This window comes from Arachis ipaensis, chromosome B07 (assembly GCF_000816755.2).
Source record: "Arachis ipaensis cultivar K30076 chromosome B07, Araip1.1, whole genome shotgun sequence".
Classification (NCBI taxonomy): Eukaryota; Viridiplantae; Streptophyta; class Magnoliopsida; order Fabales; family Fabaceae; genus Arachis; species Arachis ipaensis.
The window spans coordinates 16,245,008-16,259,249 of NC_029791.2; the positions used below are offsets into that span (position 1 = coordinate 16,245,008).

Genomic DNA, 14,242 nt, shown 5'->3' on the forward strand with positions numbered 1-14,242 from the left:
TGGTAATTAAAAATTAAATATTAGCATAGCTTTCCAATATTTCAAAATTTTTTAATTATATCTCTAATTTCCCCAAAAATTGATGACCGGTTAACAGAACTTAACTAGATTTTTGTACAATTTGTACCCAAAATAAAATAATAATTATATATATATATAGGGGTACTAGGTAGTAGCTGTTTAATTTTTGTTGTTTTATATATGATCCGATCATCACAGATTCAGAGTTATGTCTTTCAATATTTTCTCTGTGCAAAGTGAATTGAAAAAAAAGCTGGAGTAAGTTCAGAAACCTATTGATGATGAGGTTGAGGAACATATGTACCTGAAATTCTGAATCAAGAAAGCAACGAAGCATAGTTTATTGATAATAATAATAATAACAATAATTTAATTAACTTGTGTTTTAAGGACATATTTTTTAAATATAATAATAAATTTTTTTTAATATTTTGATATATTCAATGCATTGACAACTTAAAAAAAATATTTTTTACAGTAATTTTATAAAATATTTTTTTAGGTTTAATTATTTTATTGGTCCCTATAGTTTCACGAAATTTTTAATTAGGTCACTGTACTTTTTTTTTTCTTTTAATTGAGTCTTTGTACCAAAATTGTTTTTAGTTAGGTCTCTATATTTTTTTCCTTTTATTTGGGTCATTGTACCAATTTTTTTTTTAGTTGAGTCCTTATAAAATTAAGCCAATTATTGCTAAGAAGGACCTAATTAAAAAAAATTAGCATAAAGATCCAATATAAATAAAATTTTTTTTAATAATATTCTTAACCAATACCCTCAAGTAATAAGTTAGCATTTGTTTCGGGGTCACACACGTCAAAAGGCACACGATTAAGAAAGGTTAAACAATGTCAGCACCTAGTAGTTATTACCACACAGAATGTGTTTTAACTTTTAAAGCACAATGATAAGAGATAAGAAAGATGGCCGTGCCAAACAAGAAAGTGAGAAAGTGACTTTACATTTTGCATTTGCAATGCCAAAGTCACATGTTTGTGATTGTTGGTCAATACTGTCACTATGAAATCCATAAAGTATAGAAAACTTTCCAAGAAGGTTCACTTCACTTGAAGCCCCAATCAGAGACATGTAGGTCCGTTATTCCAATATTAGTTTGGAAGTAATAACAAATACTAATAATTCAAACAAAAAAGTAAAGCAAAACATTTTATCTAGGTGCTCATTATTTTTTAACAAAGTGGTACTCAGAGTTTTAATTGTTTATTTTTGTGCGATTAAATGGACAAAAATATTTAAGGGTCAAATATAGTCAAATTAAAAAAAATTACTTGAATTGAAAAACCTTTATAAAAGATATGCTATACAACAACGACTTGTATGATCTTATACAAGGGAATAAATCTAAAGGTACCAAATCTGATACTTAATGGAAGAAGTTAAATCGAAAGGTAGTTGCTTTAATTAGGCAATGACTTGATTTTAGCGTGTATCCACATGTTGATAAAAAAACAAAGACAAAAAAACTGCTACTATCGTTTATAAATATCTTATTACCTATGATGAAAATTATGTTAATTTTGTCTGTGATGGTTCTACTTGGATTATGGACTTTGGTACTTCATATCATGCCACTCCGTGGTGTGAATTTTTCACTTCTTATACTGTTGAAAATTTTTGCAAGATCAAATTGAAAAATAAAGGGGTGTGTGATACCATTGGCATGGGTGATGTGTGGCTTGAAACCAACATGGAATGCAAGTTGCAGTTGAAGAATGTTAGGCATGCACCAGATATGCAGTTCAATCTGATTTCAGTGAAAGCACTGAATCAAGAAGGATATTTGCACTTCTTTTAGTAGTGGAAAATACAAGATTACCAAAAGAGTTGCTAAAGAAGACAATAGTCTCACTACTCTCTACCAGTTGCAAGTAAATTTATGCAAATAAGAGGTAAATATAGCTGATGATTCCTCTTCTAATTTGTGGCATATGCGTCTTGGTCACTTGAGCGAGAAAGGACTAAGCGTCTTACTCAAGAAGTACTCACTTCCCATGAAAGGTACAACTTTTAATACTTGTACTCATTGTTTTGTTGGAAAGCTTGCTAGAGTATCATTTCATAGTTCTGGACCTCATAGGAGATCACATGTTCTAGATTTAGTTCACACTGATGTTTTCACTATGGATGCTAAGACTCTAGGTGGTGCATCATGTTTTGTTACTTTTAGTGATAATTATTCTTGAAAAGTGTAGACTTTTGTTTTGAAATCTAAAAACCAGGTGTTCGATATCTTCAAGCACTTTCATGCAAGTGGTGAAAGAGAAACAGGAAAGAAATTGAAATGTGTTCGAACATATAATGGTGGTGAATATAAGAGTCCGTTTGAAGAGTATTGCAAAGGACATGGGATTAAACTTGAGAAGATAGTTCATAAGACTCCCCAACATAATGGAGTTACAGAGAGAATGAATCGCACTGTCAATGATATAATTCGGTGTATGCTCTCTCATGCAAAGTTGCCTAAATCCTTTTGGAGTGAATCGATGAGGACTACAGTAGATGTGATCAATCTTTTTCCTTTAGTTCCACTAAATGGTGATGTTCTAGAGAAAGTTTGGAGAGAGCAAGATGTCTCTTATAGTCACTTGCAAGTGTTCGGCTATAGAGATTTTGTTCACATTCTTAGAGATGAAAGGTCCAAAATTGATGAAAAGTCAAAGCAGTGTATCTTCATGGGTTATGGTCACGAAGACTTTGGTTATAGATTATGAAATCCGGTGAGCAAGAAAATAATTAGAAGTTGATATGTGATTTTTTTTTTTTAAGACCAAACTATTGAAGAACTTAAGAAGATAAATAAGCCAACAATAACTGTTGAACGTTCTGCTGATGATGAACCTGGTCCTTTCACTAGACCTCCTATTGATGGAGAAGATGTACAAGTTGATAATGATGGTGATGATTTTCATGATGAACCTACACCTCAATCTAAGGTGCCAGATGCAGAAGTTCCACCAGATGTTGAAGTTCTACCTGAATCACCAGTTGAAACTAAATTAAGAAGATCTACTAGAGAGTGTCATCCTTCTCAAAGATACTCTCCTCATGAGTATGTGATGAACACTAAGATTGGAAAGCTAGAGAGCTACCAGGAAGCTATGTCTGATGAGCATAAGAAAGATTGGTTGAAGGCCATGCAAGAAGAAATAAAATCCTTGCATGAGAATCATACATTTGAATTGGTGAAGTTGTCGAGTGGTAAGAGAGCATTCAAAGAATAAATGGGTATTCAAATTAAAAGTAGATGAAAATATCTCACGACCAAGGTACAAAACTCGGTTGGTTGTTAAAGGTTTTAAGTAGAAGAAAGGTATTGATTTTGAAGAGATTTTCTCTCCAGTTGTGAAGATGTCTTCTATTCGAATTGTGCTTGGATTGACAACTATCTTGAATTTAGAGGTTAAGCAGCTTGATGTGAAAACTGCATTTCTTCATGATGACATAGATAAAGAAATTTATATGGAACAACCAGAGATTTTCGAGATTAAAGGAAAGGAGCATCTTGTCTGCAAGTTGAAGAAAAACTTATATGGGTTGAAGCAAGCGCCAAGGTAGTGGTACACGAAATTTGATTCTTTCATGGAAGGTCGTGGGTATAGTAAGACTTTTTCTGATCATTGTGTGTATGTTAAAAAATTCTCTGATAGTGATTTTATAATTCTCTTACTTTATGTTGATGACATATTGATTATTGATCATGATACTAAAAAGATTGAAATTTTTAAGAAAGACTTGAACAAATCCTTTGCTATGAAGGATTTGGGTCCTGCAAAGAAAATCCTTGGTATAAGTATCACTTGTGACATGAAGAATGAAAAATGTGATTGTTGTAGCAGAAGTATATTGAGAATATTTTAGAAAGGTTTAGCATGAGTAATTCCAGATCTATTAGTACTCCACTTGCTTGTTATTTCAAGCTAAGTTCGCAACAATGTCCTACAAGTGAGAAAGACAAAGAAAAAATGAAGAAGATTCTATATACATTTGCAGTTAGTAGTTTGATGTATGCTACAGTCTGTACTAGGCCAGATATTACTCATGTCGTTGGAGTTGTTAGTAAGTTTCTCTCTAATATTGGCAAGGAACACTAACAAGCAGTGAAGTGGGTTCTCAGATACCTTAATGGTACTTCCAGAGTTTATTTATGCTTTGGGAGTGGCCAACCTATGTTGGATGGTTATACAGATGCGGATATGGCTGGGGATGATCTTGATTCAAAGAAGTCTACTTCTGGTTATATGATGACTTTTGCAGGGCGAGCTGTGTCGTGGCAATATCGACTTCAGAAATGTGTTACTTTGTCTACTACAGAGACAGAAGAAACATTGTTGTTGTTGAAGTTTCTAAAGAACTCTTGTAGATGATGAATGATGAGCCTATATTTGATGAGATATTTTAACTTAATTTGAATGAATTTCATCACATAAACTCACTTATTCACCAAAATAGCATACTTTTGTGTTTGATCCCTAAATTGAACCTAAATGTGAAAACATGCGTTTTTGTACTTAAATTGAGCAATTTAATCCCACTTTTATTTCATTCGATGCCGTTATATGTTTGTTGAGTGATTTCAGGTCAAGGGGACAAGAATAGATATGCAAAAGTGGAAGGAAGCATGTACAAAGGGAGAAAGTATGAAGAAAACAAAGGAGAAGCACACAGCCATGTGTGCGTACACACAAGCAAGCGTGCGTACGCACAATAAGGAAATCAGCATGCGTGCGTGCGCACAACCACCTGTGCGTACGCACAGGATCCCAAGCAGAGCGAATCCAGAGCACCGCGAAGTGTGCGTGCGCACAACCATCTGTGCGTACGCACAAGTGGAAATTCAGCAAAGTGTGCATACGCACACATTTGTGCGTACGCACAGGTGCCAGCGCGTGCTCATTAAAAATGCACGTGCACTCACGTTTTGGGGCTCTTTTTGGCCCATTTCTGAAGGCTTGAGGCTGAATTCAAAGGCTATATCAAGGGGGCAACATCACATATGAAGGCATTAGGAGAATTAGCTTAGGGAGCCATCTTAGGATAGGAAAAACACATAGTAGGAGTAGGGGTAGTGTAGATTAGGAAATTCTCTCTTAGGGTTTTAATTAGGGTTTGTAGAATTCTATACTTCAAGTTTTGATTTGGGATTATAGCAATTTTATTGTAAGTATTTCTTTAATTCTCTTTTTTATTATACCACTTGTTCTACACTTGCTTTTATTTTCATCTCCTTTATCCATATTTACATAGTCTTGTAATTTTGGATTCCTATTTGTTTAATTTTATGTTTGATGGCTTTTATATGTTTGTTTGAGTTTCCTTTATTGATTTTGAGCATTTGTGGTTTATAGATTTCCTTAATTTACCAATTTTGTTATGTTTTATGTTTATGCCCTCTATGTGTTTGATGAAATACCAATCTTAGTTATGGGGTAATTTCCACCCATTGACTTGGGGAAAATGAATTTATGGATTATTAGAGCTATAATGTCCAATATTTAGAAATAATTCTTCGGTTGTTAATTATTCTTGTTCCCACTAACGCTAATTTGTTGCTAAGGTAATTAGCAAGCAAGCTAGGATCTGTGAATTAAGAACACTTATGCTCTTTTAACTTACTATCCGATGTGAGGGTTGACTTAGTGAGATTAATCCATCATAATTATCATAGTTGTGGTTATGGAAAGGAAGGGATCCCATAACTCATCCCAAGTCAAGGTTTCATTACGTTTTAAACCACTTTTTCATCAATTTTGAGTCTTACTTGTTTATATTAGATACATAGTTCTTTTATTCCTTCATTAGTTTATTAATTACAATTTTGCCTTGTTCTTTTATCTCTTTATTGTTTACTTCAAACATTGAAAACCCTTTTGATCTTCACAACCAATTTTATGCACTTATTGTCACTAGTTCCTAGGGAGAACGACTCGAGAGTCTAAATACTCTCGGTATATATATTTGCTTTGAATTGTGACAATCTTTAGAGTAATAATTTGACTATTGGCCAATTGTTGGTTCGAAGCTATACTTGCAACGAAGATCTATTTGGAGAAAATTCCAACCTACAATTTGGTCTTTGTCAAATTTTGGCGCCGTTGCCGGGGAGCTAATGTCATGAGTGCTATATTTTGGTTGTTGTAAATATGTCCATAGTATGAATAGATACTTTTTGGTTGCTTGTTTATTTTTGTTGGTAATTAGGATTTTGTTTATTTTGTTAATTGATGTCTTTAGTTGTTATTTTCAATTTTCTCTATGAGTTATCACCCTCTTGGTTTGGAGTTTGGTTGTGCTTATTTTGTAGGGCTTGATAACCTCAATTTTGGATTGCATCATGGGATTGGAGCATCAATTTTGGAAGGAGCTACCTGCTCTATATTACAATGAGCCATACCCTTTCCAATGTACATACCCAACCCAAGGATATGGTGGATTTTACAATGATTACATACCTTCACCACCATATGCCTATAACCCATACCCTCAACATAACCCTCAATCACTGCATTTTCAAACACCACACCAATACCAACAACCACATTCTTACATACCACTTTAAGATACCTACCAACATGAATCACCTTCTATATATACAACCTTCCTCCCAAACAATAAAACTCCTCTTTCATCACAATGTGAAACTTTCCCACCCTTGGCCCAAGAGCCACAAGACCTTCAACCCTTTCTCCAAGAGCAAGAAGGATTCCGAAGGACACAAGAGCAATTTGTGGAAACCATAAAATCGCTTAGTCCTCTTACGCTCATCCGATCAAGACACTTCTCTTGAAGAATGTGAAAGATCAACTAAAGAATGGAGTGAAGAGGAGAACGTAAAGCCTCAACGAAAGGAAGAGGAGCCAAGGCTTGAGTCACAAGAGGGGGAAGGTAGAACTAGTGAAACGGAAGAGGTAAATGGAGAATGGTGAGAGTTTGATCAAGAAGAGGATTGCATCATCAATGATTTTTTGTCCACTTGGTCAACCCCCTCAATGATCTTGAGGAGCCTTCCACTCTTGAGTTTGAGAGAGAAAGGGAAGAGCTAGAAAAGAATGGTGAGGAAGAGGTAAATACCCAAGAAGTGAAGCAATTGTGCAATAGTCCAAGAGAATGATTCCAATTCACGGGCAATTTTAATGGGTAACAATTTCCTCCATGAGCTTCATAGGCCCATACCAATATGCTCTCTTGGAAACGGACCACCAACTTAAGGTGCTTCTTGGAGTGTTAAATGATGAAAGATTGGGTGTTGGTTCCCAAAGGATTTCAAAGCATGAGTGGTGCAAGGGCCAATTAGGAAGATTCCAAGATCTCATTGGATGCTCAAAAGGTGCTTGGAGAGGTTGTTCATCCAAGGGTACAAGTAAAAGTCAACAAGAGGATGATGGAGAAACCAAAGTGTGGGATCCAGGCATACAACTCAACAACCGACAATTTTGGGTCCCAATTTATCGCTTAAGGTTGCTTAGGAGCTTAATGTACTTCGTTTGGGATCCCGGAGGATTCTTGAAGAGCAAGCATGGTTGGCAACTCAAGGATGGATGGAAGCACAAGCCTCCTTGATGTGAGCTCCAACCAAAAGTCTAACTTGAGGACTTAAAACCAAAGTGCTAGGTGGGAGACACCCCACCATGGTAATATCCTTTCAACCTTCTCTCTTTTAGCTTTTGTTTCATGAATAATTGGCTATGTTGCTTGCTTGGTTAGTTGAATTTTGATGTTTGTTAGATAATTTTAGTGAAATAATGTGTTTGTGGGAGTTTTATGATGTTTTGGGACTTGAAAACCTGTTTTGGATATCAAGTTTGATGCCTTAGAGGCAAAATTTTTGTTGCAGGAACAGAGACCTGTGCGTCTGCACAGCCTTGTGCGCACGCACAGTTCTCCTGTTTTCCCGTCCTTATGCGACCGCACAGTAATGTGCGCACGCACACTCCCAAACACCCCCTCTATTCGCAGCACGCGCACGGCCTGTGCGTCCGCACACCCAGCGTGCGAACGCACACTTCATCCTTTTACTTTAAAAAAAAAAGTGTTATGTGTGTGCGCACAGCTCTGTGCGTGCACAGCTCTGTACGCACACACAGATCTTGAGACCCTCTCTGCCAGCAACGCTCGCACGCCCTGTGCGTATGAACGCCCCCAAAAACTTGTTGGTGTGCGTACGCACACTCCCCTGTGCATACGCACGGGTCGCGGTCTGGGCAATAATGAGGAAGGGTGCCCTGTTGCGCCACTCCTCACCCCTTTCTTCTTTCCTTCTTTCTTCTTCTACCCCCTGATCCCACCCAGCCCCATTCTTCCAGCGACCACCGCCGCCGGAGCCACCACCACATTTCTCTCTCTCCCTATTTCTTCTCTTTTCTTCTTCTTTTCTTCTTCCTCTTATTTTATTTCTTCTCTCTTTCATCTCTTCTCCGGCGAAACTCCGTCGCCGTGGGCCTCGCAGTGGCTATCACAAGTGCCACTGTTGCCTATCCTATTCTTTTCTATCCTTCAACTTTCCAATTTTCTTGTTTTACTCTTCTTTGTTTTGATTACTTATTTGCTTAATTTTTATCTTCTTTATTTAGTTTTGATAATCTAGCTTGAGTTTTGCTTAATTGGTTGCTTGTTTGTTACATTGCAAGTGTTCAATTTTGACTTTTGGGTTGCTCATTCTTGAATTTTTTGGCTTGATTTGTTGAATATGTGCACTGCACTCCATGAATTTGACATAATGCCTAAATGAACTTTTTGTTTAATGCATGTGTTGTCGCGACCATATGTGTTAGACTATATCCTTGTTTGGCATTCTAATTAAGAATTGTGCACTTTTGAATGATTATGATGTTATTTTGAAATTGAAATTTCAATAATGTATTTGTTCATTATCTTGAGTTAGTAGCACCAAATTGATTTAGAAATTGACTTTTTGTCTCTTATATGGTGCAATTTTTAACAAGTACATATTGAATTTAGTGAATTGAATGGAGCTGCTTGTTCATCATGGTTTTTAAGTCAATATAATCACATCACAAGATATTTGCTCCTTGTTAATGCTTTGCATTTGTTTGAGTTGACTTTACTTGATTCTTATCAAGACTTGTCACTTTTTGTAGCAAGCACCTTCCCATGTGATTATTGCCTTATTCTTAAGGATGAATAGGTCATTTCTCTTCATCATTGCATTGGTTATTGTTGTTGTGCTATTTTATATCAATTTTTCTCTTTCACTTGCACAACTTCAATATCCCATAATTTCTACATTCAATTCACTCTTGTTGTAATTGCCTAAGTTTGCTCGTGTTTAATTGATCCTCATTCATTGCTTGCATCTTAGGCCAGTTAGTTGAGGAACTCATTCTTACTTTTTGATTGTGTGGATGCCATTTTAACTGACCGTTGTGTGTATTCTAATCGCGTGCATAATTGAAATACACACATGGCTCATCTTTTCATCATACCACACTACTATGCAAAATTCCTCAATCAGATGCTTATTTGCTTACTCCTTTACCTTTTTGTCCCACTTGCCCTATGATTCTTAATTATACTTTATCCATTCTTTTGAGGATGAGACATGGAGACAAGGAGCCGGGAGAGGAGAAGGACACTGAGGATGAAGATACCAAAAATACTTTGAACTTGGTGATTTCCACACAACCCAAGCCTCCGCATCCGCCAACCAAAGGTGGAGGAACTTAGAGACATTATTCCCGGATCGTGTTCGTGCACGGAGGACCGTGAAACGCTTAAGTGTGGGGGAGGATTCGTCATTTTGGGGCGTAAACTTTCTTTTCCGAATACTTTGCACTTTATTTTTTGTTTCTTTTTATTATGTTTCTTGCAGATATTTGAGTGCTTTTGACTGTTGCATTGCATTTTTTCTTTTGGTATATATATATATCTTAGTTTATTTCTAGTTATTGCATTTGGCATTTTTTGTTTTTGCATGATATATAGCTTATAGATAGAAGTTGTGATTGGATGATGTGAATAGTATAGCACCTAGTTCAATTTTGTCCTAATTATTCATGTTAATTTTTGGATGTTAAAAATTAGGAATAGAACTAGGGAAGTTTTTGAAATTGTATCCATCACATCATTCATACATATAGGAAATAATTTTGGTGAAGAACAATAAGAATTTTCCAAGAATTTTGTTTTTAGGGCATTCTATTGAATTGATTTGGAAAATTGTTTTTAAACTTGCTTGAATGAATTTTTATGGAACATAGAAGAGAGATAGAACAAAATACCTTGTGAGTTTTTGAGCCTTAATGAGTGGTTACATATTCTAACCACTAATTTTGTTCTTGTGTGATATGCTCCTTCTATGATTGTAATCTTGGTTTTGCTTGATTCTTTATTTCCAATGGTTGATGTTTTGAATTGCATTGAGCATGATTGATGCTGTCTTTGATAAAAGCTCACTTTACCCATATGGTCTACCATTGCATCTACCTTTGTTAACCCCTTTGAGCCTTATTTACCCCATTGTTTGTAATAACACCACATCACAACCTTAAGTAGAAAACCATAATTTACCTTGGATTGTATCCTTGATTGGTTTAGGTTGAGGAGTGTGTTAAATTTAAGTGTGGAGAAATTTTGGAAAATATTGATAGTGAATGAAAAATTTTGTTTTGGGTATTTCATTGAAAAATTTAGAAAAATGGGTGCACATTCATGTATCAAATTGCTTTAACTATGTGCATTTGTCATAGAAAAAAAAAGAAATAAAAAAGAAAAAAATGAAATGAAAATATAATAAGAGGGGACAAAGGTTGCCCCAAAGAAAAGAAAAGAAAATGAATAAGGAATGCATATGTGTTTTGAATAGAAACTAAGGCATGAATGTGTGTGGAAAGAAGTAATAGGTGGTTAGAATGCATTTTTGTGATTTGGTGGATATAGGTTGAGTTGGATACTTGAGCTAATCAAAAATTCAATCCTTTAGTCCACTTAGCCATATATTCATCTTACCCTTACCCCAATCCCATTACAACATTTTAAAGACCTCATGATATTTGCATACATGCATCAAATACTTGTTGATTGTTAGATGAAAAGCAAATCCTTGAAAGCATGATTAGAGGAGATTTGAGTGAATTGACCCTAAACACCGAGTGATGAGAGTGTATACACACCTAGTGAGGGTTCGATCACTCAATTCTATGTTTTCACCCTTCTTATCATGCATTCTTGCAAGTTGCTTCTTTTTTATGAGTTGAATCAATTCTTTAGATTTTGATTGCATTGAGCTACTTCGTTGTTTAGCCCTATATGCATATACTCTTACTTGGAAATTTGATTGTTTGTTTTCACCAAATCGATAGGAACTATAGATACATAGATATATATAGATGGTATATAGCATACTTGCATGCATATAGATAGTTGCATTTAATAAGTTGCTTACCCTTTTACCCTTCTCCTTTGATTGTGATTAGCATGAGGACATGCTACTGTTTAAGTGTGGGAAAATTGATGAGTCTATATTTGATGAGATATTTTAACTTGATTTGAATGAATTTCATCACATAAACTCACACTTATTCACCAAAATAGCATACTTTTGTGTTTGATCCCTAAATTGAACCTAAATGTGAAAACATGCGTTTTTGTACTTAAATTGAGCAATTTAATCCCACTTTTATTCCATTTGATACCGTTATATGTTTGTTGAGTGATTTCAGGTCAAGGGGGTAAGAATGAATATGCAAAAGTGGAAGGAAGCATGTATAAAGGGAGAAAGCATGAAGAAAACAAAGGAAAAGCACACAGCCATGTGCGTACGCACAAGCAAGCGTGCGTACACACAATAAGGAAATCAGCATGCGTGCGTGCGCACAACCACCTATGCATACGCACAGGATCCCAAGTAGAGCGAATCCAGAGCATCGCGAAGTGTGCGTGCGCACAACCCTCTGTGTGTACGCACAAGTGGAAATTCAGCGAAGTGTGCGTACGCACACATCTGTGCGTACGCACAGGTACCAGTGCGTGCCTTCATTAAAAATGCACGTGCACTCGTATTTTGGGACTCTTTTTGGCCCATTTCTAAAGGCTTGAGGCTGAATTCAAAGGCTATATCAAGGGGGCAACATCACATACGAAGGCATTAGGAGAATTAGCTTAGGGAGCCATCTTAGGATAGGAAAAACACATAGTAGGAGTAAGAGTAGTGTAGATTAGAAAATTCTCTCTTAGGATTTTAATTAGGTTTTGTAGAATTCTATACTTCAAGTTTTGATTTGGGATTATAGCAATTTTATTGTAAGTATTTCTTTAATTCTCTCTTTTATTATACCACTTGTTCTACCCTTGCTTTTATTTTCATCTCCTTTATCCATATTTACATAGTCTTGCAATTTTGGATTCCTAGTTGTTTAATTTGATGTTTGATGGCTTTTATATGTTTGTTTGAGTTGCCTTTATTGATTTTGAGTATTTGTGGTTCATAGTTTTCCTTAATTTACCAATTTTGCCATGTTTTATGTTTATACCCTCTATGTGTTTGATGAAATGCCAATCTTAGTTATGGGGTAATTTCCACCCCTTGGCTTGGGAAAAATGAGTTTATGGATTACTAGAGCTATAATGTCAAACATTTAGTGATAATTCTTAGGTTGTAATTGTTCTTGTTCCCACTAACGCTAATTTGTTGCTAAGGTAATTAGCAAGCAAGCTAGGATCTGTGGGTTAAGAACACTTATGCTCATTTAACTTACTCTCCGATGTGAGGGTTGACTTAGTGAGATTAATCCATCATAATTATCGTAGTTGTGGTTATGGCAAGGAAGGGATTCCATAACTCATCCCAAGTCAAGATTTTATTTATGTTTTAAACCACTTTTCCATCAATTTTGAGTCTTACTTGTTTATATTACATACATAGTTCTTTTATTCCTTCATTAGTTTATTAATTATAATTTTGCCTTGTTCTTTTATCTCTTTATTGTTTACTTCAAACATTGAAAACCCTTTTGATCTTCCCAACCAATTTTATGCACTTGTTGTCACTAGTTCCTAGGAATAACGACCCGGGAGTCTAAATACTCTCGGTATATATATTTGCTTTGAATTGTGACAATATTTAGAGTAATAATTTGACTATTGGCCAATTGTTGGTCCGGAGCTATACTTGCAACGAAGATCTATTTGGAAAAAATCCCAACCTACAATTTGGTCTTTGTCAATGAAATTTTTACAATAGTTAAGCATCAATTAAGAGAAGTTTGTGTTATTTTGTGATAGCTAAAGTGTTATCCATCTCAGCAAGAATCCGACGTTTCACTCTAGATCAAAGCACATAAAGGTGAGGTATCATTGGATATGTCAAACGCTTGAGATGAAGTCATATGCACTTGAAAAGATCCATACTGATGACAATGATTCAGATATGATGGCTAAAAATTTACCTACAGTGAAGTTTGATTCCTGCAAAGAGAAGGCATGCTTAGTAGAACAGCCTATTCCTACTTGAGTTGATAAAAGAGAAATTTGTTGTTGGGTTTCCAATTCAAGTGAGACCCACACTTTAAAATAAAAGAAAAAATAATAATAAAAGAAGTAGTGGCTTATAGCCACGAGTAATTAAAAAAAGTAGAGTGGTGGAGTCCTTCATTTGAAAAAGAAAAAGAAAGAGGGAGAGGGAGAAGAACTCGCCGAAAAGAGAAGAAATTGGGAAAAAAGGGCAGGTTCAATTTGATCTCATTAAATTGGTAAACTTGTTCTATTTCTTATAAAATTTTAGTTTGTTATTCTTGGTGTAGAGATGAACATTAAGGTATAACTTGTTAGCTGTATTGCCTTTTCTTTTGTCTGATTTGAGATACCCATTTTTGTAGAGTATTTATGTTGGTTCCGTCAGTTTTGATGATGTATTTTGTTGATTGTTGAGATGTCATAGTGCTTCTATAAAGATTAATTGTGTATTCATTATTTTGATAGTAGAAAATTTTACTAGACTAGATTTTATAGGTTTTTTATCCCTCCTTGGAGGGGGATTTTACAATAAAAATTCTGGTATTTAATTATTTAATTTCTGCTATTATATTTATTGTTTGGAGTATTTTTGAAGTTACCTATTTAATTACACAAATTGTAAAAAAATATTTTTTTGATACTTTTGTTGTTAGACAAATTCTTGTGTTAACCTTAATTTTTTTCAATAATTTTTAGTATAATTTTTAAATATATGTATATATAAATAAGATA

The 14,242-nt window shown here is 35.1% G+C and overlaps 1 protein-coding gene across 2 annotated transcripts in view; it reads right to left on the minus strand.

Moving 5' to 3' along the window:
- Positions 1 to 14,242, minus strand: part of LOC107608823 (armadillo repeat-containing protein 7) — a 50,300-nt gene that overhangs the window by 17,467 nt on the left and 18,591 nt on the right. The gene's annotated exons all lie outside the window — the stretch shown is intronic.